At 45.3% G+C, this 26,860-nt stretch overlaps 1 long non-coding RNA gene across 1 annotated transcript; it reads right to left on the minus strand.

The window, feature by feature from the left end:
- Window positions 1–21,490: 21,490 nt before the first annotated feature.
- Window positions 21,491–25,715, minus strand: LOC123362790. The gene is made up of 3 exons (XR_006576575.1): window positions 25,672–25,715; window positions 25,296–25,377; window positions 21,491–23,084 (listed from the first exon to the last, which is right to left on the minus strand). It is a non-coding gene; the product is annotated as an uncharacterized LOC123362790 (long non-coding RNA).
- Window positions 25,716–26,860: the final 1,145 nt, after the last annotated feature.

Raw genomic sequence — 26,860 nt, forward strand, 5'->3', positions numbered from 1 at the left:
CATTCCCGGCCACAGCCCTCCCACCCAAACCTCTGCCCCAGCCGTGGGCCCTTCCACACCCCAAACCCCTCATCCCCAGCTCTGTTGGGTCACAGGCATCAACAATTTTCTTCAACTGGGTCACCAGAAAAAAAGTTTGAAAACCACTGATCTAGAGGTAATAACACTGTGGTATGGAAAAGTGTTGGTAAGAAACTAGACTGTATTTCCTAGTCATAGTCACATGATCTGAGTCCATTATCATATGACAGAAGTCAGTGTTTACTGATTCCAGCGGCTACTGTACAATGTATATTATAGTATATGTACAAAGGTAACCCACTGTTCAGTATGTGTTACCTGTCTCTTCTCTATGCCTGATATATAGTGGATATGAATCTTCTACAGCTTCCAGGTAGCAGGCTTAATCTGCTAGCTCAAGCTATTAAGGCCCTGCCGTTAGCTCTGGAGATCTCAGGTTCAGTCCCTGGAAACAACCAAGATCAAGGTTGTTACATCTGGTATTACGGATCTTAGAATTTACTTTTTTCTTCAGGGCACAGAGGAAGTTCAAATGGAGCTCTTTCTTGCAAATATCTGATTCTTCATAACATTCATAAATCTAAGTGGAAAAGGGTTACCATGTTGCATTTCAGGAGGTATGCAGATTAAGATAATTTAAATACATTTGAATTACAATTGTTCCAGGGACCTGACCTTTGTGTTAAGTGCCACCATTTCATAAGGTCAACTCATTGATCGTTTGTCACTTCAGAGTAATGTGAATGGGGAGGGAAGCAGTGAAGTTCCAGATGCATTATTCATTTGAACTGAGCCTATCATGAAAAGTGGATCCCGGTCCATCCAGCTGCATTCTCTTTCTCTCTTGTTCCTATCCTCCTAGATTTGCCAGTGACTTCAGTGGGACCCCACATATTTTTATTGATGAAGCACACACCTCAGTGTCTGGTGTAGATTCTATGTCCGAGGAGGAGAGGCGCAAACTCACTCTTGTTTCATGTGTATGGGAAGGCTTGCTCAGAAGAATTGGAATCCGGTTGGTAAAGGCTGAATGAAGGGTCCTTGGGCTATATGGGGTAGGAAGGCTTAGGGGCTCTGGGGTGGGGGGGGGAAGGAATCATTCTTCAGTACTCCAAAAAAGCAGTGTGATCTTCCTACCCAACATCTGTTGCCAATGGCAGCAAGTGTGCAGGATAGGCTTGGCCAAGCCCCCAGTACTCTGACCTGATCCCCATGGAGCACCTCCAGGAGATGATAACCAAGTCCCCCCCCAAAATGGCACTCTGAAGTGTATATTCTGCTCCCCTCCTGTATAGATGTGCTGGGAGAGAGAGCCCCATGTGACCTCTCCGGACAGCCAGCTGTGGACCGGGATCCACTTTGTGGATAGAGTGGCTGGAATTCCTTTCACATGCTCCAAGCCATTCTGCAATCTTTACTCCAGCTTTAAGGCTGGAGTAGTCCCTACATCACTTGTTTCCCCTTCTCTGATATCAAAAAACACAGGTGGCAGCAAGCAGGGAGCCCCACATGGTGTATCGAGCATATGCCAACACCATCCATATATCTTGCCCCCAGCAGAACTACACTGGATTCTTTGCCCTGGTAGAGGGAGTTTCATGTAGTATGTACTGGATAATAGCATGAGAAGAATCCGACTTTTTAAATCTAAAGTGGCTCTGTATTAATACAGCTATTTGCAGAGGTACTGCAGCTGGCATTCCAGCCATGTGAACACAGACTGGCTTCCTAGTACCTCCCCTAGACTACTCCTCCCTTCAAGTTCAATGCAGATTGCTACAGATGGGATGGGCTTTACCTCTGTGTAATTTGGCTACTAATACTTAGTGAAGTTACTGTTGTTTATATCTCCATAGGCCCCACTGAGATCACAGTCCTACTGGGCTTGGCACTGTACAAACATCCCTGCCCATCCTGGCTAATAGCCATTGAAACCAAGTTCTGTGCCTTAACCCCAAGGTCTCCAATTCTCCTGAAGGTGGTTGCCTATCTTTAGTACACAGAAGCATTTGTTGGTTGTTATAGAAACCACGCTTGCTTTCTAAAAAATGAAGCTTAGTTAAATAACCATATTTTAGTCCGTGAGTGGAATAATCAGCATTCCCTATGGAGCTTGCCATCGGGTGAACTATCACTTGTTTCCAAATCAAGAATCTTTAGCTGTAACCACAACCGCATTGTAGCTACATGATTCATTACAACTGGTATGTGGGATATAAATCATCCCTGGCAGTTGTTTTTTCTGAGAATAAAATAACCACATTACTGTAACAAATGGGTGTACTCGGAACTGGTCAAAACTAATGAGTGGCAGCCACTACAGAGGAGAGTGATATATTATCTGTAATATAAGGCTGATCATGAATCCCTATCTTCATTTCTGCTCATCAGAGTCCTAGTTTCTCAGACTACTGAGCAGGGTAACTTTGAATGGAATCGAAGCAGGATTCCATAGTGGGACAGTGGGGAAATTTAGAAACCATGAAAGAATCACCAATTTATTTCCTTACTTAATTCAATAGCTTGCTCTTGTGTTTTTAAATCTGGGGTCAGACTCTGTTATACTTAGGACAAAGCAGAGACCTTTAAATAGGCATCAATACAATGTACTCACTTCATAGCCTTTTTATGCTGCCAAAATGGAGTAAAGGGATCTTTAGAATTAGGCCCTCTTTTATATAATTACAGTCCCAGATTGTCTACCTGAAGTGTTGAGGCCATCTTGATAGGTATAAGAACCCAGATAGAGGGTGGGTATGCGGATGGCTAGCTAGACACAGACAGGTTTAACTGTTCTCGTAGGGCCTGATCAAAGCAATGAGTCTTTCCATTGACTCTAGGATCCTTTGCTTAAGGCCTGATACTGATTTCACTCGTTCACAATGATTTTACACTGGTTTATCACATGAGAATGGCCACACTGGGTCACAGCAAAGGTCCATCTAGCCCAGTATCCTGTCTTCTGAGTGGCCAATGCCAAGTGCCCCAGAGGGAATTAACAGAACAGGTGATCATCAAGTGATCCGTCCCCTGTCACCCATTCCCAGCTTCTGGCAAACAGAGATTAGGGACACTACCCCTGCCCACCCTGGCTAATAGCCATAGATGGACCTGTCCTCTGTGAACTTATCTAGTTCTTTTTTGAACCTTCTTATAGTCTCTGGCAAAGAAGTTCCACAGGTTCGCTGCCTCGTGTGAAGAAATACTTCCTTTTGTTTGTTTTAAACCTGCTGCCTGCTAATCGGTGGAGTTTCTCTGATTTACACTAGAGTTGATGAGAGCCAGAGCAGGCATTTAATGACCAAGGATGAATAGAGCTAATAATCATCTGTACCTAAGTTCACAAAACTTTTGGGCTATGTGAAGACTCTCACAACTCTGTTCCCCCTTCCTCCCCACACTAAAAAAGAGAAGGAAGAACCATTTGTTATCCCAGTGCTCGTGGACAACAGCTACAGTAACTCCATATCTAACAGAGAAATGAAAATGCTCATGAATCCCTTTTTGAATTGTTGGCCATATCTAATTGCGATTCTTTAATGTTGTGTTGGTGGCTCTGATGGCAACTCTTTGGCAAAGTAGGATGCTTGCTGGAGCAAGAGACCATGGTCTGACTTCGCTTGTTGCAATTTTAGGTGTGTGTGTGTGGGGGGGGGTTTTATTTGCAGAGCTATCTGGCTTTTTTTCAATATATGTTACAGAGAAAAAGAGCGAGAATACTTGGTGTGTATATAGCAATGGACATGATCTAAAAAATCAGCTAACTAACTAATTGTCCCATCATGCCTGAGAGGTAGGTTGTTATCCCACTTTCCCATGGAGGGCGCTGGAGAGAAAGGTGACTTGACCAAGGTCACACAGGACGTGCCAGAGCTTGGAATAGAACAGGTCATCCTGCTGTCGAATTCTGTGCTCATTTCTTCAAGATGTTAGATGAGAGCTCTTGTTGCTGAGAAACAACCATAAACCAAAGCTTTCACAGAATTTAATTAGGGAAAAGTGTGTGGCAGGGGAGCTGAGGCTGGAAAGATGCTGCTATTTTGAATCTCATCATTCTTAAGGGTGGGGAGAGATGGAGGGAGATAAGTGGCTTATCCTGGTTCAAAATGGTGTGTTTATACTAGGGACTTGCCCCAGCATAACAACTCCGCTGTAAATATTCCCCTTGTAGACAAGTCCTTGGTCATACATGGGACAATGGTCCACAAGAGAGAGTTTTGAGGCTGCTGTCAGTTAAGCAATGAATGCACTGTAATGTAGAAAGGTTTCCTGAAAGAAATAGTTTGTGATCTGAAGCAGGGAGAGGGAAGGCATTTGCAAAGGGGGATGTTGAATTTGAAAATGCACGAAGCCAATCTCTCCCGGCACGTTCATGTCGGGCTTGTTAGTGGGGACTGGAAGGATTGTGAAGAACATTATTCTTTATTTTGTGGTACACCCTGGAGGCGCTGATGGAAATTGGGCCCCCATAGTGCTGGATGCTGTACAGGCACATAGTCAATGAAAATCCCTGTCGCAAAGAGCAACATGTAATGCACACTGGCCGATGAATCACAGTCAGTGAGCCGAGTTAAAACAAAACCCAGGCCGGTTGGATTCATTCGGCTAGGCTGAGATCCTGGCTTGCTGATCGTCTGAGCAAGCAGAGTTCATGCATATGGAATGCCACAGTATTTCCAAAGCTCACTGGTACTGCCAAAAAGAACTCTCAGATGGGCAGTTTATCTGGTCTCCAAGGAGCATCCACTGCATAGAACTGTGTGCATGAAATAATTTCAGGTGCCATTATTGTTTTGAAAACACCTCACATTTCATTTTCACTCTCACTGAGATTTTTCACTCCCCTGGCCTGTGCACCACCCACTTCCCATTTAAGCCCTCAAAATAGGGCCAAGGGAGTCAATTTCATGCAGAGTTAGTTGTAGCAGTTTAAAGGCCTGAAGAGTGGAATAATGGCACATCTCATTCTTCAAAAGCCTTTCCAATCCAAGTCGTACAACCAGCTGCCCCCAAGCAAAAGGAGAACTGACACCCTTAGGAGGAAGGATGGTATAATGGGCAGGGCACTGCACTTGGACTAAGAAGTCTAGATGGCGGTTTGATTAGACAATACATTCATTTGCCTGTACATAGGCAAAACTCCCATTGGCTCCAACAGATCTACCCACAGAGGGCCTGCAAAATCAGGCTGTTAGGCCATATCACAATACAAATAATACTATGTCCTAGCCAAGATCAAGGTCTCATTGTGCTAGGCTCTGTATATACACTTACCCCGAATAACTTATGGCTACCATAAATAGACATGATAGACAAGGGGTGGGAGGGAAAAACAGTGAAGTGACTTGCCAAGATGGCATAGGAGAACTGAGGATAGAACCCCAAATCTAGTGCCCTATCCTGAATAGAACATACTTCCTTTCGCTGACCTCAAGCAAAGACTTCAGGGAAGGTACATGCATTGAATCAGAGACAAATTGAGCCCACTAACTCCATTCATCTTACAAGAGATTTGTGTTTTGATACCCATCCACAGACAACCAAAAAACTATTGGTGAGAACACCTAGCTCTGAGAGAGCAATTCCCATTAGTGGATCTCAAAACACACTCTAATGGAGGTCAGTATCATTCTCCCCAATTTATAGAGGAAGAGAGACAGGCACAGAAAGGTGAAGTGACTTGCCCAAGGTCAGCCAGCAGACCAGTGGCAGAGCCAGGAATAGAATCCAGGGCTCTTGAATCCTAATCTACAGCTCTAGTAGGCAGTAGAAAGTCAGATTAATAGAGAGAGATTCTGCAAAGAAACAGACCAATGGTTTTTTGTTTTTTGTTTTGTCACAGCTGCTATTAATGTGACAAAGCCCAAGAGCTCATGCAAGCTAAGCAGGTGTTTACCAATGAACATTCAGTCTGGACTATGGATGTGTCTTTGATTAGAATTACTTCTGCATAGCTATTTATATCTCTTTCAGAGTCTGATCATGGCCATATGCTCCCAAGACCATAGAACAGAATCACACCAGCTGTTTTATGTTACAATAAGAGTCTTGTTACCAGGCTTGTAACTAATGGATTCATTCCTCTTCCCCCCCGCCCGTGCTCCCGCTTACACTTACATCATACACTTAAAGGGCCAGCGTGTGGTGGCACTTGTGTGGCTGTGTGGGAGAAGAGCATGCAAGACAATTGCCTTACCTGGTACATCCAAGAGATTGAGACCTGAGATTTTTGGGACAGTGACATTCTTTTTAATTCAGGTGAGATTTTTCAAAGGAACTTGGCTGAGATTCAAAAGCTGTTTGGCACCTAACTTCCCCAGGCACCTTTAGGAAATCCCAGCCTAGGTCCACAGGCACTGCCTAACACAATTGGGCCCCGTGAAAGGGGGGTAGCTTTAGCACCCTAGTCACTGCAGCACAAGGTAGGCTGCAGGCTTAAATGAGGTCAATTAACCCATTTCCGCTGGGGATTACTGAAGCTTGGGTGGCAATTGCCAGGCTGATTGGGGGGGGGGGCAATTGGCTCAGTAGTTGGGAGGATATATTTTTGGGTTGGAGGAGGAAGTAAGGGGAACGCAGGTAGTGAGGCTGGGAGAGGGGAGAGAGTTGTGTGCAAGTCTCCTTCTGCTGTATGCCTGGGGAACGTTCTCTCTTGCTTTGGAACTGATGATTGAATGTGTACGCGGTGAAAGGGGAAACAATCTGTGTGTGGTTGTGATTAGGGGACCACAAGAACAAGCTAGGCAGTGCTACTCAGAAAGTAGGAGGTGGTCTGCCCTGTGACAGGACCTGATCCCCGATGGGGGAGTCCAGGCACTGCTGTAATAGAATGATGTGTAAAAATAATAGCTGTTCCTGTAGCTTGGAGAGCACAAGACCTGCTTGACCCAGTTACTGTCTCCCTCTTCACCCTGGGAGCAAATCACTGAAGAAGGAGGGATGAGGAGGAGGTGGGGTCATGGCCACATTCCATACTGGCCAGTGCATCAGAGAACAACCTGCTTCCTCCATTATGGAGCAGATTGCATATCCCAGCTATTTATGTATATCCTAGAGAATGGGTTGGCCTAAGACACAATCGCCTCCATGCTGCTTCTGGAACAAGATGGCTTTGAAGGATACAGTGGCATAAATACCACATTAATAGTAGCTGTGGTAATAATTATGATATATACTCATCTTATATACACAAGAATCTGGTCCAGAAAGGGTGCCTAACCCCCAAACGGAGAAGGAATGCATGCTACCTGGGTAAGGTAAATCTTGCTGGTATTTATAAATCCCAAGGGGATCAAGAATTTCACCAAAGGTATTCTTGTTATCATGAATTCTTGTAAAATTCCCTTGGTTTATACCAAGTCATATACTTCTATAGGGACCCCCCCCTTTAACTTACCTATACCTGAGGGTTGGCATACATGTGAGTGTATACACAGGTAAACTGAGAGGAAGGGAATAAACCAGTGATGTATGGTGCATACCCTTGGAGGGATGGTCTAAGACTTTGGCCCATGCATGAAGCATGTGGTCTGAAAAAAGAACCATTTTGAGGATCAGGCAGTGGGGGGATTGGAAGGTGGGGTGGGGTACCACAGGAGAATCTTCCTAGCGGGAAGGGAAGGTAACCGCAGAAGGAAAGAACTAGCAATCCACTGGCTTAAAACGTCATGGCCCCTGAGAATTAATTTGTAAATTGACCTGAGAGGAGCACCTTAGTGAGACACCATGGGGCAGATCCTTGGGTGATGTAACTCAACGTAGCCTCACTGATATAAGTGGAGCTTCACTGAATTTTATCAGCTGAGGAACTGGCCCCTTGTTTGGAGTGATGGTGGGAACTTCTAGGTTGAGTTCAGAGAAGCATTCAGAGAGAGGCTTAGCTGAACTTCTTGAGGCTCCAGACTTGGGTCTTGAACATGAAATGCAAAGATGTATGCAGGCAGCTACCTCACAGTGCTGCAAAAAGCCATGTTTAGCCTGGGGCACAGATTCCTCTTCCTGTATCTCCTTCTGTATGACTGAGCAGCACCCAGGCTATGGCAAGTTAGGGGCAGAGACTGGATGTGCCCATTGCACTGATGCTGAGCCCTAGTTGCAATATGGGAATAAGGGACTCAATCAGTGCCTTGAAAAATGGGTACTTATGTTAAATTGGATAGTGCTGTCATCAACTTTTATGATAGTAGGCTAGTACCAAAATGATGTAAACCACTAAGACGGTACCATAATGCACATCCCTCCACCTATGTGGGGCAACAAACTCTTGGTCCGTAATTTCTTAGGAAATTTCTGTCACCTTTGTTCCTTCTGTTGGACACCAAATTGGAAAAAAGAAAACATTAGACCTATGATTTTCACCTTGCTTGGGGGAGTTTCTCTTCCAACCTAATACTCTCTGCCTTTGTTAGCCCAAACTAGAAACCCCGGATTCAAATATCCTAGAAATCTACCTCTGAGCTCTGAAGCTCGGGGCCATCTCTAGTTTTAACCCACAAAAATGAACCTGCAGGACTCTTTGCATAGTAATCTGCATAACTTCAGCCAGTTGTCTCAAACCAGTGAAAGGACCTTTTTACTTTTAAGAACGTTGCAAGCTATATTCACATTCCAAATTCTCCTTGACCTGCTTCTTGGACAAGATTGTGGTCTGGCTTCCATTTTACCGGGATATTACTGAAGCCTGGACAATTGGGGCTGACAAAGCCAAGTCATGTGCAGAACCAACTCCCACGGTCTGTGAGTATCTCAGCTGAAACCGAATTCTCCGTACGTGCACATCTTTATTATTCTGTGCTCTATACTTTTAAGCTCCTTAGATAAACTCAGGCAGCAATGTGTGTGAAATTGACAGCTCCGGATAGTGAAATCTTCTTATTCAAGGAAGTTGAAACTCACCCTTATGCAGAGGGGTAATGTCCCCACTGAAGCCTCATTATGAGATTTAACTGATTCGGAGATTTTGTGCTGCTCCTCTGCGCAGTGGTGAATTTCACCCAGAAAAGTCCCACAGTGGGCAATAGCTTCTCCACAGTATCTCTGACCATGAGAACATAAACATGGCCACACTGAGTCAGAGCAATGGTTCATCTAGCCCAGTGTCCTGTCTTCCAACAGCAGCCAGTGCCAGATGCTTCAGAGAGTGACGAGAACAGGATGACTATCGAGTGATCCATCCTCTGTTGTCCAGTTCCAGCAGATGTTTTCCGAGAACTATCCATGATAACTCCAAGATTGCTAAAGAGCTCTAGTCAGCTAACTTGGACCCCATCCATTTATATGTATAGGTGGGATTGTTTTCCACATGTATTATTTTGCACTTAACATTGAATTTCATCTGACATTTTGTTGCCCAGGTGACTCTCAGGTTAGCAAGACCCCCCTTGTAACTCTTCATAGTCTGCTTTGCACTTAACTAATCTGAGTAATTTTGTATCATGCCTCCTCAGTATTTACCTCCTTTTCCAGATCATTTATGAATAAGTTGAACAGCATAGGTCCCAGTACAGATCTCTGGGGGAACCTCACTGTTTACCTCTCTTCGTTGTGAAAATTGAGCATTTATTCCTACTCTTTGTTTCCCATCTTTTAATCAGTTACAGAGCTATGACAGGACCCTCCCTCTTATCCCATGACTGCTTAGTTTATTTAAAAGTCTTTGGTACGGGTCTTTGTTAAAGGCTTTCTGAAAGTCCAAGTACATTATATCAACGGGATCACACTTGTCCATGTGCTTTTTTTGACTCCTCAAAGAATTCCAATAGATTGAGGCATGATTTCCCTTTCCAAAAGCTGTGTTGACTTTCCCCAACATATTGTTTGATAATTTTGTTCTTTACTATAATTTCAAACACTTTGTCTGGCATTGAAGTTTGTCTTACCAGCCTGTAATTGCCAGGATTGGCTATAGAACCTTTTTGAAAAATCAGCATTGCATTAGCTACTCTCCAGTCATCTGGTGTAGAGGCTGATTTAAGTGATGGGTTACAGACCACAGTTAGTAGTTCTGCAATTTCATATTTGAGTTCGTTCAGACCTCTTTGGGTAAATACCATCTGGTCCTGGTGATTTCTTATTATTTCATTTATCAGTTTGTTCCAAAAGCACCTCTGACACCTCAGTCTGGGACAGTTTCTCTGAGCCATTATTTTTAAGTGACAAATCTATGTTCTACTGAGAAGCATCATTAAACTCTAGATTCAGCCATGTTTTTTGGCAGTGATGGGATACTCCACAAAGCATATGCAAGTCAAATGCAACTTTAAGGAGAAGAAAATACAATTGTTAAGGAAGGTTTAGAAAGCCATGGAAGAAAAGCATAAGAGCCTAGGGCCAGTTTAGGCTTATTTGTAGAGTCATAGACTTTAAGGTCAGAAGGGACCATTATGATTGTCTAGCTATTCATCCAGGCAGTTCAGACAGATATTTTCATAAGGGGGGAATCTTAAAACTTCTGATTGCTCAAAAACAGTGCATGCCCTTCATCCTCACGGCAGATGCTTATTTCTTTGGTGTCTCTACTGCAGAAAGATAGACTCAAACTGCAAAATTAGAATCTTGAGGGGGAGTGACATAGACTTTGGCTCAAGGGTTGGGGTTGAGGTAAGAACCCTTTGCTGCCGAGGAGCCTCATGATGATAACTAGATTTTTATATAGCAGTTTTCATCCATAGATCTTAAAGCTTTTTATAAAAAGGCCAAGATCATTATGCCCATTTTACAGATGGGGAAACTGAGGCATGGAACTTTGCCCAAGATCACCCAGCAGCAGAGCCAGGAATATAGCTCAGGTCCTGAGTTCCAGTTCAGTGCTCTGTCCATTGGGCAACACTGCCTATTCTCTCCAAGGGAGAGATTTTACCATATTACGGTAGGTGAAACAATTTAGGATGTTCATTTGGCTTCACTGTAAACAAAAGCCGCCTAGGCTCTGATTTAGCTCCACTGTAATTAAAAAAAAGAATCTTTACAGCAGCAGCCTGGTTTGGTCCCTTTTTGGTGCCAGAAATCTGAGTGCTCCTGTCAATAAATGTGAGGGTACTAGAAAGATCTGCCCTGCCAGGGAGGAGAGACTAAGTTCTGTTAGGAGAACTAGGAATAGACACACACTTGAGTAGTTCAGGAAAGGGAGGAGCAGAATCATGTTGTTCTAATCACAGACAAGGCCTGTGGCTGTAATGATAGTTCATGGTATGTATCTTCTTGAGTGACTTCTATTCATAGACCCTGCACCTATTTCTCCAAGATATTAGTATGGTTCCTGTCATTATGTGGGTACAACACCCCTGTGTGGCAGGGCAGTGCTACAATCCTGTTTTTCCAGGTGGGGAATTGAAGCTCTGAGAGAGGAAATGACTTGCCCCAGGTCTCAGGGGAACTCTGTGGCAAAGCTGGGAATTAAACCCTCATCTTCCTCCCCACCACAAGGTTACTACTTGATCCACACGAAGTTGGAGGTCCATTAGTGGAAGAGCATAGGGGGTGCTGTTGCCCTGTCTGTACTTCATGTGTGGGGAAAGAAAGGGCCTTGATAATCTGTACTGTCAGTCTGGCACTAAATCAGTTAGAAATTAATTGGAGTCTTGGGGTATTTTTTTTTCCATTATAAGTTTAACCTTGCCTAGAAGTAGCAGTTTCACATAAGCACTCTCCATGTGACACTCCTCCTATTCTATACTCAAGGCTCCTGCAAATAAATAACCTTGATCGTGAATCAGAACAAGACTGAATTATTTTTGGATGATGAGCAAAAAAAAAAAAAACACTTGCTTTTTCACTTCCCACTGTTATCCACATTTCCCATGCATGTTAATTTCTATGACAAAAGTCCAAGAGAAATGAAACAGGAAAGGAAACCATCAATTAATGCTCCTTCAGAGGAGTGAAACAGACCAAGAAAACCCACAAGCCTTTATTCAGATGCCAAGTTTTCCTTCAACATTATTCAAATAATTTAATTATGAGAATTTTCTTTGAAGATTCTTGGTTCTCACTCTCAGGGGTAGAAGCCTGGTTCCATTGAAATTAATGTGTTTTGTCCACTAATAATAATACTTAGCATTTTTATCTGTAGATCTCCAAGCACTTTGCAAAGAAGGGCAGTAGCATTAGAACCATTTGATAGAAGGGGAAACTGAGGCAGAGAGGGGCAGTGACTTGCCTGAGGTCACCCAGCAAGCCAGTGGAAGAACCCAGGTCTTCTGCACTGCAATCAAATGCTCTGTCCACTAGGAAATGCTGCCCCCCTTTGTCTTCAAGAAGGCCAAGATTTCACCCTAGAGGTGTAAATCCAGAGAACTAGAGTAAAATCCAGGTACATTGTCTCTCGCGTTGTACATTCAGAACGTTCCTTGTCTCTTGACCTACGAGGTCATCCAGCAGAAAGCAAACATTACAATTAAACATGACTTTCATGTATTGTTTTCATGTGCATTCCTTTTTCAGCTAGTTCAAAGCTGCAATACACCTTTAGTTAACCCTTTCTTGCTGGTGACCTTTTTTAACTTCCTCAGTTTTTGGGAAGATTTTCATTACTCATTTGGGTCTGAGTAAATGCCTATGAAGATGTATGTTATGATTGTTTGCTATATAAGTGGAACAAAAACACACCTACTACCTATGGTGTTCAGTGATGACTCAGAGCTTAAGGTACTTGCAAGAACTCTGCTTTAATCTGTGTCCAGTTCTAAATGGCTGTGAATAAAAGAGCTTCACAGCACTCCGTCCCAATGCTGTCTGGGAAGCTCAGCCCTTAAAGGTGCAGTGCTCAATGCCACACTACCCATTGAAGTACCCTGTCTGCTCTATATTTCATTATCCGTTCTGTTGGCTACTTGCAACCCCCCCCGCAACTTTCAAGAATTGATTTGAGTGGATTGCTAAACCATGCAAATAATTCAATGCAACCTAGGAACGGAAGGACCTTGCTGTGTAAGATTACTAATAGTTCCCTGCACTTACAGCCTCTTTCTTTTGAGAATGAGAAAGTGCTTTATTAACACCAAGGGTCAGGTTTTTCAAAAGAGCTCAGCCGGCAGGGTGGGGAGTGGCAGTAAGGCTGGCCAGAAGTGTCACAATGGGAGCTGCAGTGTGCTGAAAAATCTGGCCCTCTCCAAGGTGCCTAAGTAGGATCTGAGAGTCAGGTTCACAAAGGCTATTAGGCATGTAAAGATGCAGCTAGGCACCTAGTTCAATTGTCAAAGCACCAAAGCAGGTTAGGCAAAATTCCCACTAGACCCCTAGCTGCATCTTTAGACTCCTAAATACCTTTGAAAATCTGGCCCTGAGCTCCTTTGTAAATGGGGCTCCACCTGTCTGTGATAGACCGGGGATGTATCCTAGGGATGGTCACCAGCATGTGCCTTCTGACCAGAAAATGAATAACAAACATCAATTCAAATTAAAAGTGAAAATTGGTTGGATGGCATTGGCAAGGCCTTTTATGTGCTTTCTAAACACTCTGGCACCATAGATTTTTTTTTCTCCTCCCCCCCCCAATCCATGAGCAAGATTGTATAAGGAAGTGAGAATGTTGAAGACAGAGAATGCGTGATTCAAGTGTTGAGAGGCATAGGCTACCAGCCACGTGTGGATTGGGAATAATTCACCTAGGGAGCAGAAACAACCTGTTGTTGTTTAGCTGATGCATCACACAATAAAATAGCAAGTTATGAGAAGCGAATGCTTGAAGCAACAGTCACAGAAGAGTTTGTGAATAGTCTTAGACAAACTTATGTCCTCAACCATTTTCTAACAGACGTTTTGCAGCATGAGCTTTCGTGGGTGAATACCCACTTCTTCGGATGCAAGCAGTGGAAATTTCCAGGGGCAGGTGTATATATAAGCAAGCAAGAAGCAAGCTAGAGATAACGAGGTTAGATCAATCATGGAGGATGAGGCCCTGTTCCAGCAGCTGAGGTGTGAAAACCAAGGGAGGAGAAACTGGTTCTGTAATTGGCAAGCCATTCACAGTCTTTGTTTAGTCCTGAGCTGATGGTGTTAAATTTGCAGATGAACTGGAGCTCAGGACAACAAGGGAATACTTCCAGGACAACACTGAACAGCGCACTGATACACAGTTACCCTCCCACCAACAGCACAAGAAGAAGAACTCCACATGGACTCCTCCTGAGGGTCGAAATGACAGTCTGGACCTATACATTGAATGCTTCCGCCGACGTGCACAGGCAGAAATTGTGGAAAAACAACATCGCTTGCCTCACAACCTAAGTCGTGCAGAACGCAATGCCATCCACAGCCTCAGAAACCATCCTGACATTATAATCAAAGAGGCTGATAAAGGAGGTGCTGTTGTCATCATGAACAGGTCTGACTACTAAAAGGAGGCCGCCAGACAACTCTCCAACACCAAATTTTACAGGTACTTCCCTCAGATCCCACTGAGGAATACACTAAGAAACTGCACCATCTACTCAGGAGACTCCCTACACTAACACCGGAACAAATCAACATACCCTTAGAACCCCGACCAGGGTTATTCTATCTACTACCCAAGATCCACAAACCCGGAAATCCTGGACGCCCCATCATCTCTGGCATTGGAACTCTCACTGAAGGACTGTCTGGATATGTGGACTCTCTACTCAGACCCTATGTTACCAGCACTCCCAGCTATCTCCGTGACACCACTGATTTCCTGAGGAAACTACAATGCATTGGTGACCTTCCAGAAAACACCATCCTAGCCACCATGGATGTAGAGGCTCTCTACACAAACATCCCACACACTGATGGAATACAAGCTGTCAGGAACAGTATCCCTGATGATGCCACAGCACAACTGGTTGCTGAGCTCTGTGCCTTTATCCTCACACACAACTATTTCAAATTTAATGACCATATATATCTCCAGATCAGTGGCACCGCTATGGGCACCCGCATGGCCCCACAATATGCCAATATTTTTATGGCCAACCTGGAACAACGCTTCCTCAGCTCCCGTCCACTCACGCCCCTTCTCTACCTACGCTACATTGATGACATCTTCATCATCTGGACCCATGGGAAGGAGACTCTGGAAAAATTCCACCATGATTTCAACAGCTTCCACCCCTCCATCAACCTCAGCCTGGACCTATCTACACAGGAGGTCCACTTCCTAGACACCATGGTGCAAATAAGTGGTGGTCACATTAACACCACCCTATACTGAAAACCTACCGACCGCTATGCCTACCTTCATGCCTCCAGCTTTCATCTCGGGCACACCACAAGATCCATTGTCTACAGCCAAGCACTGAGGTACAACCGTCTCTGCTGTAACCCCGCAGACAGAGACCAACACCTAGAAAATCTCCACCAAGCATTCTCAAGACTACAGTACCCACACGAGGAAATAAGGAAACAGATCAACAGAGCCAGATGTGTACCCAGAAGCCTCCTACTGCAAGACAAACCCAAGAAAGAAACCAACAGGACTCCACTGGCCATCACATACAGTCCCCAGCTCAAACCCCTCCAACGCATCATCAGGGATCTACAACCCGTCCTGGACAATGATCCCACACTTTCACAGGCCTTGGGTGGCAGGCCAGTCCTCGCCCACAGACAACCTGCCAACCTGAAGCATATTCTCACTAGCAACTGCACACCGCACCATAGTAACTCTAGCTCAGGAACCAACCCATACAACAAACCTCGATGCCAACTCTGCCCACATATCTACACCAGCAACACCATCACAGGACCTAACCAGATCAGCCACACCATCACCGGTTCATTCACCTGCACGTCCACCAATGTAATATATGCCATCATATGCCAGCAATGCCCCTCTGCTATGTACATCGGCCAAACTGGACAGTCTCTAAGGAAAAGGATAAATGGACACAAATCAGACATTAGGAATGGCAATATACAAAAACCTGTAGGAGAACACTTCAACCTCCCTGGCCACACAATAGCAGATTTTAAGGTGGCCATCCTACAGCAAAAAAACTTTAGGACCAGACTTCAAAGAGAAACTGCTGAGCTCCAGTTCATCTGCAAATTTAACACCATCAGCTCAGGACTAAACAAAGACTGTGAATGGCTTGCCAATTACAGAACCAGTTTCTCCTCCCTTGGTTTTCACACCTCAGCTGCTGGAACAGGGCCTCATCCTCCATGATTGATCTAACCTCGTTATCTCTAGCTTGCTTCTTGCTTGCTTATATATACACCTGCCCCTGGAAATTTCCACTGCTTGCATCCGAAGAAGTGGGTATTCACCCACAAAAGCTCATGCTGCAAAACGTCTGTTAGTCTATAAGGTGCCACAGGATTCTTTGTTGCTTCTACAGAACCAGACTAACACGGCTACCCCTCTGATACTTGAAACCATTTTCTGAATGATTTCAAATAGGTAAGCTGTTCAACACTGAACAATCTGCAAATAGTTCTCTGCTACTAGCTCATCCAGCTCTTCAGCTATATATGTTCTACCCCTTCTACAGCTGGGTAAATTGAGGAACAGATTATACAGTAAAACCTGAGATCATGCAGAAAGTCAGCGGCTAGAAGTTGTCTCCTATATCCTGCACTAGCAGATATCCCCTTTATAAGCTGTTGCTAATCATGTACTAGTATCATATTCACCTCTGTCCCATAAAGTGCTGGGGTCAAAACCAAATCAAATGTGGGTGCATTCTAACATGTTCGTAAGGGTAATTCTAAAGAATAGGTAGGATAATTCCATATTTCTCACATTAAATATTGTTTGGGCAAACACAGTTCCTCTATAATCAGGTGGTTTGGCTACTGCCTTGGGTTCTGGAAGATGTGGCTGCAAATCCTTCCCCTTCCTGTGTTAAGATGATGTCGAGGGCAGCCCAGATGGGTGGGCCCTGATCTTTGGGGTATAGGAATGGGGGAGCTCAGTCACTGTTAATTAAAGTGGAACAGCTTCCACATATAAATGTTATTTGTGCCAGCCCTTGTCTAAAGCTTCCTTGGTAGTCTAGTGCTTAGGCTATGTGCCTGGAGTGTGGGTTCAAATCTTCACGGGTATATTATGTCATGCTCTTTTCTGGTGGAGTGACAGAGGGTAGGGACCTTCCATCTTGCCTCTAGAAACTGTTCTGCTTTAAATAAATGTTATTTGGGCCAAAGCTCTAGTTGCCCTTACTCTCTAGTCCAGTGGTTAGGATACTCCCCTGGGGTTGTAGGAGATCCTGGTTCAAATCCCTCAGCTGCCTGTGCAGCAGGGGTTTCCTGCCTCCTTGGTGACCATCCTTTGAGATGGGCCATCCTTGTCTGAACTCCCTCTCTTTCTCAGGAGGCCATTGTCTTCTTGGGACAGGGAGGGGATTTGGACAGGGATCACCCCCCTCTGACTCATCCCAGGAGGTGGGACCCCCCAGTTTATACCCCTCAAAAGAGCAGGGGAGTGCCCTGGGACCTGCCACAACCTGGCTGGATAGCCTGATCATGGCAGACAAAGAGTGAGTGGAGGTTTTTGCAGCCAGCTGCAATTCCTCTTTAATTAAAAGGTGCAAGAGCCCTGTGAAATGGCCCTTGTCCAGGGCTCTCACTGCACCTGCTAGAGGGGCAGGGGGAGTTGAACCAAGGTTATCCACATGCCAGGGGAGTGCCCTAACCCCCACACCATAGAGGGTTTCAGAAGCTTGCTGTGCACCAGTTAATATGTAGTGAAAGTGGAACAGCTTCAGCAGAAAAGAGCAGTCCCATGTCAGAATACCTCCTAGCTCAGCACCGAGGACATTCACTTGAGAGAGAGAGAGGCTCAATTCCTGTCTTGGGGGACAGGTTTGAACCAGCACCTGTCTTATTTCAGGGTAAGGTCCCAACCCACTGGACTCCAGAGTTTGCCTGTGGCTTCCTTACCATTTCATTATTTAAAGTACCTGAACCACCAGCCTACATAAGGTTCTTTACTTTTGCTGTGGCCCAATGGATATGTAATGAGCAGCTTCAACAGACAAGACTGAGGCACCACCGTGGCTCAGAAAACCTCCTCACTTAGAATATTCCCTGAAGCAGTAAAGGAAGGCACTTCGATTCCCTTCTCATCAAGAAGAGAGGAGATTTGAACACAAAACACCAGCAGGCAAAGCAAGTACCTAAACCACCCATCTACAAAGGGTTGCTTGGCCCATTTAATATGTAATGAAAGCGGAACTTCTTCACCAGAAAAGATCAAGGGAGCCCCCTATTTCAGCACTTCCTCATCCAGCACTCAGGATATTCACTTGAGAGGTACAGATCACAGGGCAACTAAAACTATTAGGGGTTTGGAATGGGTCCCATATGAGGAGAGATTAAAGAAGCTAGGACTTTTCAGCTTGGAAAAGAGGAGACTAAGGCATGGGGGAGATACAATAGAGGTACAGTCGAACCCATTTATCTCGACCTCGGTTAACTTGCCAACCCTATTAAGTCGAGGTTTTACAAGTGGAACCGCCAAACTCCCTCTTTGTCTTATGGGTTTCTCATCCCTTATGTCGATTCCCCGAACCCTAATATCTCGAGCCCGGCTCCCCGCGTCCCTGACCCACCGTGTCCCCAGCCGCCCGCTCCCCGGCTCTCCAGCCGCGCGGTTCCCCAGCCGCCCGCTCCCCGCGTCCCCAGCCGCCCGGCTCCCCGCATACCCGGTCCCCGCCCGCCCCCGCATACCTGGTCCCCGCTTCGCCTGCCGCCGCTTCGCCGGTCCCCGCTTCGCCGCCCGCCCGTCCGCCCGGCTCCGCTTCGCTGCCCGCCCCCGCATACCCGGTCCCTGCCCGTCCCCGCCCGCCCGCCCCCGCATACCTGGTCCCCGCTTCGCCTGCCGCCCGCCCGCCCGGCTCCGCTTCGCCGGTCCCCGCTTCCCCGCCCGCCCGTCCGCTCGGCTCCGCTTCGCCGCCCGCCCGCCCCCGCATACCCGGTCCCTGCCCGGCCCCGCCCGCCCGGCCCCGCATACCTGGTCCCCGCTTCGCCTGCTGCCCCCCCGCCCGGCTCCGCTTCGCCGGTCCCCGCTTCGCCGCCCGCCCGGCTCCGCATACCCGGTCCCTGCCCGGCCCCGCCGCCCGGCCCCGCATACCCGGTCCCTGCCCGTCCCCGCCCGGTCCCACATACCCAGTCCCCGCTTCGCCTGCCGCCCGCCCGCCCGGCTCCGCTTCGCCGGTCCCCACTTCGCCGCCCGCCCGGCTCCGCTTCGCCGCCCGCCCGGCCCCGCATCCCCGGTCCCTGCCCGTCCCCGCCCGCCCGGTCCCGCATACCCAGTCCCTGCCCGTCCCCGCCCGCCCGGCCCCGCTTACCCGGTCCCCGCTTCGCCTGCCGCCCGCCCGCCCCGCTTACCCGGTCCCCGCTTCGCCTGCCGCCCGGCCCCGCTTACCCGGTCCCGCTTCACCTGCCGCCCGGCCCGCTTACCGGGTCCCGCTTCTTTGGCTGCCCGGCTCCGGGTCCCCGTCCCGCTTCGCCGGATCCAGCCACGTGCAGGCACCGCGGTAAGGGGGCAGGGAGGGGGTGTTGGAGAGAGGGCAGGGGAGTTCAGGGGTGGGGGGGTGGATAGGGGTTTATCTCGATCATCGGTTATCTGGACTATTTTTGGCAAACCCCTAGGCCGGCGACATAACAGGGTTCAACTGTATATAAAATCATGAATGGGGTGAAGAAAGTGAATAAGGAAAAATTATTTACTTGTTCCCATAATATAAGAACTAGGGGCCACCACCTGAAATTAATAGGCAGCAGGTTTAAAACAAATAAAAGGAAGTTCTTCTTCACGCAGCGCACAGTCAACTTGTGGAACTCCTTACCTGAGGAGATTGTGAAGGCTAGGACTATAACAGGGTTTAAAAGAGAACTAGATAAATTCATGAAGGTTAAGTCCATTAATGGCTATTAGTGGCTAAAGTCCATTAATGGCTAAGGAATGGTGTCCTTAGCCTGTTTGTCAGAGGGTGGAGATGGCTGGCAGGAGAGAGAGAGATCACTTGATCATTACCTGTTAAGTTCACTCCCTCTCGGGCACCTGCCATCAGTCAGTGTCAGCAGATGAATACTGGGCTGAATGGACCCACAACCACTGTACTACAGAGGAATTCATAGGCTAGCTATGGCCCCATTACTATGTAATTATTTACTGAACATGGCCCACCTACAACAGAAAAGACTGAAGGAGGCCTCATAGGGGAATAGCTCCTAGTCCAGCACTTCAGCCGAGAGGTAAGAGATGACAGTTCAAACCCCTTCTCATCAAGTAGAAGAGAGGATTTGAACCCAGACCACATACACTGGACTACAAAGGGCTGCTGGTTATGTTTGTGGCCCAATGAATATGTAATTAAAGTGGAACAGCTTCAGCAGAGAAGAGTGAGGCAGCACCACAGCCCATCAGAACACCTCTTAGTTCAGCAGTTGGATATGTACCTGAGAGGGGGAAAATGGCTCTTCAAGCTGAGAGAGGCATTAAACCAGCCTTATTCACTTGCTGGGTGAGTACCCAAGCCACTGGACTACAGAACTCTTTGTGGGGGAGCTGTGGCCCAATTACTGTTTGAGGCAAGTAGAACTACCTCAAAAGCTATGAAGAGCACCCCACATCAGACTATCCCTTAGTTCAGGGACTGGGGTGCTCACTTGAGACAATACACAGTCTTATTCAACTTCCTTTTCATGAGGCAAAATGGGAGAACTGAAGCAGAGTCTAGCATGTCCCCCACAAGTACCCTAACCACTGGGCTAATAAGTAATAAACCTGAAATTAAGACAGTGTTTCTATGGCTATAAAACTGCTGAAAATGTCACAAACCCTAATTCTAGTGGATCTATCTACTCAAGCTATGTATTTCTAGAGTGCCATCACTAGGCACCCTATTTGAGTTAAGAGATCAATATTGTTCTTACGCTGTGGCTGCTCCTTAACTTAGAAGCCCAAGGGACATGTCCCTGCTTCCCAGGAGCCACCTGAGCAAGCTAGTCAACCTAGCTACTGCCTTCTGGGCAGGTGAACTCCCCTCTGCCAGCCGGAGAAGCCCTCCTAGTGGTTTTGATAGTATCCACAGTGAAGCGCTACAGCAGCACTGCTGTTGCCTTTTAAGTGCAGACATAGCCTCAGTTTATTTCCCAGCTCTGCATCCCTGCTCCATCAGCATTGGCTGGAGTTCCTCTGCCCCATTGTAAAGACAGGTCCTGACCTGGAAAGGGGCAGCTTTATTCAACAACCACCACCACCACAATTGTACCCTAGATGCTATTTTGGGTCCTCATCTAGCATACCACTTCTCAAACCAATCTAGCTCTGCATTTTAAAATGAACCCCATGTCTTTTGCCAGGAGGGGAAGGACACCCTCAACCATGACCAAGTTTGCACCACAAATCATGGGCCACAGCCTTATACTAACATACATGTTTCCAAGCTCATTTGACTGTTTCTGTACTTTGTCAGTTTACCTTTCAAAAAGAAATACTACTGCAGCCTTTGTATGGCTCTTGCATCGGTTGGCATTCTGCGCAGCACCACTTTGTAGACCCACAGTGATGTTTAACAGTGCACGGATTATGGGGGTGTGGAGCTAGGGAAGGCTAGTGAAATATGTCAAAATGAAGCATGGAATATGAGTTATGGTGTGTCAGTAACTTAATTACATGATGGTATTTATATCCTGCTCCCATTATCTACAGTCTGAGTAGTTTTGAGGGCAAAAAAGCAGAAACACAGTCATACATTGAAGAGGATACGATTGTCTAGGAGGTAGGACTGTCTCTGCCTGTTGATGGCTTTTTAAAATTAGGACTATTACTTTTCATTCATGGCATGGGCAACCCTCATTAACACTCTGGTTATTCAAGATTCACTAGCCAAATCAAATAGTCCTTGCTCAGTACCAATTTAAAGGTACATAACTGCAGTCCAGCCCAATTGAAGCTCTTTCAGACAGATCAGCTTATGGGTAGCTATATTGCACTGCCATAAGAAGCAAGCATTTCTGGATAATGTGTGGTGTTAAGTTGTTTGCTAAAGAGAACAAAACAAGTGAGAATCTGCCCTCAACACTAGCCTTCAAGCAGCCCCTGAAATATGCAGAATTGTCAGTCATATATTTGGACTTATGCACCAGTTAAGTATCTTCATGGGTTCCCTGTCATCAGGGGTTCCCTGTCATCAGGGGATGGGTGACATATCATGGGACATATTCCTAACATGATGCTTCCTCTTCCTGAAACCATCCTCAGCTGTGCAACAAAGAGGTGCAAATGCTGCAGGGAACATTTGATGTGCTCTGATGCATGCAACTGTGACAGTGACGAGCCTAGCAACAGAACATTGAACACAGAGACAGATTCTGGGTGGGAGTAGAGATGTTTCAACTGACAGACTATTTTTTTTTTAAGAGTAATTATAGCTCGAAGGGATGTTGTGTTAGACATTCAATAGTTACACCTAGAGGTTGTCACACTGTTGGGTATGGCTTACAATGGAGAGTCTCAGGCTTAGATCAGACAGGTAGAAAACAGGGCAGACACCCCAAACTGGTGGTGTATTTTATTGTTCGATTTCACCAATCTAGTAACAAACATGCACACTGGAATTACTATATTAGTTTTACCATGGAGCCAACAACAGTCCCCGAGATTCTCCAGCCCCTAACAAACCACACAAACTGGATTTTGTGATTAACGGTTATTAAAAATAAAAAAAACCCAACTCCTCCTCACATTAGGTTACTCACGACCCTGCGGGGTCGGTCACTTACACCAGGTCAATGGATACTCTGGCTCTCACACCAAAGACAACCCTGATGACCAGTTTCTGTAACTAAAGGTTTGTTAGCTAAGAAAACAAAATGAGTTATTGAGAGGTTAAAGGTGGTAAAATACATTATGAGCTCAGTCAAAGTTTATAAGTCCAATAGGATAGCAGAGATATAGTAATCGGCTAGTTTCATAAGTATTTCAGGGTTCCCTAGAGAAGCTCCAAGGATCTCTGTCCAGTAGCTTGGCACTCCACCTTGTCAGCATCGATCAGTCCATGGATAAAGGATCATGCCCTAGATCCATTCTTTTACAGCTGTCTTCCCCGGAAGGCAATCTGGCAAATTTCTCCATCACAGCATAGGCTTTTCCTCTGTTGAGTAACCACAGACTGGGTGTGAGGATTTCCCATAGTTCAATGCAATAACCCATTGCTTTGAAGTTAACATACTGCTTCATTTACAGTTCCAAACCTCCAATCCCATTACAGATATTTACATAATGCATTTAGTTACAACAATCCAAACAAGCTTTCATTAGTTTTTGTGAAGTTTAAGCATCAAGTAAATACATCTCTAGGGTTAATATAAGTACAGGGTATATATAATGTAACTAGATGTAATGTGATAGGCAAAAAACCATACAACATCTCCTTTTGATCTACTTTAAACAAAGGAATTAGCTCGAACACACCTTTTAGCATTTCTTTGCTATTTATTCAGCAAGCAAATTGCCCTGTTGCTCTAGCCCAGGGGTTCTCAGACTTTTGTACTGGTGACCCCTTTCATACAGCAAGCCTCTGAGGGCAACCCCCCCTTATACATTAAAAACACTTTATATGTTTAACACCATTATAAATGCTGGAGGCAAAGGGGCTTTGGTGTGGAGGCTGACAGCTCACGACCCCCCATGTAATAATCTCGTGACCCCCTGAGGGGTTCTGACCCCCAGTTTGAGAACCCCTGCTCTAGCCTGAGCTGGCAATCTGTAAACAGCATCACAGGGGTTACATAAGAGTATATACTTTGTTATTCACATGAGACATTCTGCAGACCTTCTACTAAGAACCATTACTGTTGTATAATCAGTTTACATGCATTGTTGTATTCAGTGACAGTAAGAAGATAATTACAGTAGTACCATGCGTGCTTTAGACTTCTGTCTCCGGTCAAGCAGACATCAAATATATTTTATAATTAGGGGGTGAGGTCTTATATGCATAAATGCATATAAATACACAGAAAAAACATTTCCCAAATAGTCCATTCTACAAATGACAATATATTTTCATGTCTTCCACAGTACAAACAAGGTCTAGATAATTCCTAGTCCTGCTGTAAGCAGAGGGGACTGGACTTCAAGGTCCCTTCCAGTCCTGTGATTAAGTTCATACTGTCATGTAACTACAAACTTTTGCTTTAACCAAAAAGCAAACAAACTACAGGAAAATGCATAAAATATATCCCCTGCAGCTAAATATTTCCCAACAGAGTACTATTTTGAGCGCATAGGTGCATTATTGATTGTATTTAGAAGATTTCTGCCAATTTTTATCAAAATTAAATGTTTTTTATTTCTACAAGTTTTGGCCCTTTGAGATGATTGTGTCAGTTTGAATGCTCAACAACATTTAAACATTACATCATAGAGGAAACTGCCCCACTTCCAGTATCTACAACTATGCTGCTGGTGACCACTAGCTATGCGCCTAACTTGTGGTAGCAGCGTAATTTTTCTAGTCTACCCCTTATTGCCCAAAATGGGTCCAGGCTGGGAGGCTAGTTCCTTGAGTAAAGTTTCCTACCCCCATGGCAATAACAGTTGAATATATTTTTACTTCATCCGCTGAGTTTGGCTGATGGGCAGCCATCGGGGAATTAGGCCCAGTCACTTCAATTCAGTCTGATTTGTTGACTATCAATTTGATTTAGGTCAATTTTGTGTCTAGCCACTGGGGGATCAGAACACTGCTGATGGCTGCAGGCAGCTGCTATACAGACTCCTGCCACCAGCCGAGCTCAACTTCCTACCCACGCTCTCTTTTCCATGCTGGCATGAAATCCATCCTAAATAGCAGCCCTGTGGTGTTTATTTGAGCTAAAAATAAAACCGCAGCACACGTGTCTCAAACGTCACATTGGGGCTAAAATCATGATGTCCCTCAAAGGGCCAAAAGGTGTTTAGTTGACAAAAGATGCAGCTGCGCACAACCAACAGATTACAGTCTAAGACTCTAATCTCTTCAGAGCCAGGATGCTTCTTACTACTGAAGAATCAGAACCTAGCACATGGGGCCCTGATCTCAGTAAGTTCTTTAAGCACTGCTGTAATGCATATAATTTTTATATAGCTATAAAAATGCATGTACATAATTAATGTGCAAGATTTTACTGTGCTTGGAGATAGATGAAAGATGATAGATGCAGTAAACACAAGATTAGTGGGTATTAGCGTTAACTTCACAAGGAGCCTGCTCCTATTGTCTAAGTACATCAGTGTCATACAGGCAATGGTTCAAGAGACCTCTAGATTCTAAACTCAGAGGCTGGGACTGCTTCTCACTATGTGTTTGTATGGCACCTACCACAATGGAGCCCCGATCTAGGTTGGGGCCTCTAGATGTTACAAGAGCATCTAACATCGGCCATCAATGTACAATTGGAATTCTGCAAACAAAACAAAACACAGGAATATCCTGAAAGATATTGGTGAAGTGAGAGATGGACAGTAACTTATGGCTGATAAAGGTCTAATATATACTTAGAGCCTGGTCCCAAGCCCATGGAAGTCAAAGGAAAGCCTTCCCATGGAGTTTCCCTTAGTGCCGTCAGTAGAGTACAACTCTTACAAATACTGGCACTGAAGAAATATTGCTGTTATAACCTTTGCCTAATTGTAACATTGTATAGGACGTCTTTCCCCACAAACAGCCTGCCAAAGAAAGTCTCCTGGGTGCTCACCTGAAATGCTGTCAAACCCAATCTCCTTTAAAACTGACTTGGTCATAATAGGGTGTGTTATTATAGAGTTAAAGGGGTCAGGATAAGTACCAAATGCTAATAAATCAATTTATTGAGCTCACATGAATGAAAGGGATACTAGCAGTAAGACAGGGTGTGTACATTATGGACCAGATTAAGCAAAGGCTCTCAGGTATCCTTGAGTAAACCAGTAAATTGCAACCTGTTGCTCATTCTTTCTTGAAAGTGAGGGTGTATAAACTCCCCCTACGGGCTGATATAGTAACTCTTGGTTAAATTCTTGTTACAGTTATTCTTATTGAAAGGAGAAGTGATAGTGCAGGTTTAACAAAACAAAAGACCAAACCATGAGAGTGGATAACAGCCATGAATCAGATTGCTCAAGACTTAGGGAACCATTTATGTGAAAGGATTGAAATCAGGGATAAATTGGATAAAAAGTAGTGCATTGTTCAGAGTTCATTTTTCTATGGAAATCTATTGCGTTATTACTGCTTGACTTTAGTCAGTGATGATTTACATTTTATGGTTCCAATCAGAAACAGATGAAAACTGGGGAATGTGGCTAACTTTGAATAAGTCACAATAATTTAGGCTCCTGAGAGGTGTCATTTTGGTGAGATTCTGGCCAATGGTCTTGCAGGGGAGGGGGGTGGATTGTGTTTAGTGGCCTGTGATATGAAGGAAATTGGATTAGGTGAGCTGGAGGTCCCTTCTGGCCTTAAGCTCTACATCATAGCAACACCAAACAGCAGTTTGGGACAGAATGTGAACTCTACCTGTGAAAAGTTCTACCAGTTGGGCATGCAGAGGGATTTTAGATTTGGTTGATTACCTCTCTCAATGTTTGTAAAGTGCTTTGAGATTTAAGTTATATTTATCTGTATATGCACTACCTAATTGGACTTGAACAGGGTACTGAATAAAACACCTCTTCTCTTGTGAAATGGGCCACTGGATCTTTAATGTGCACAATTAGCAAACCAAGAGCCTGCATCTCTCATTCAAAGTTTAGCACCTCTAATAATGTAGTGCCAGCTAGCATCTTACTGGGGTGTGACGGTGCTGCCTGTGGGAGCCAGCTGAGGTCACTCAATTAGGGTGAACTGCAAACAGAGCAGGGCAGACAAACCACAAAAGCTGGTGGATAGTCAATACTTAGATTTAC

This window comes from Mauremys mutica, chromosome 2, assembly GCF_020497125.1.
Source record: "Mauremys mutica isolate MM-2020 ecotype Southern chromosome 2, ASM2049712v1, whole genome shotgun sequence".
NCBI classification, from domain to species: Eukaryota; Metazoa; Chordata; order Testudines; family Geoemydidae; genus Mauremys; species Mauremys mutica.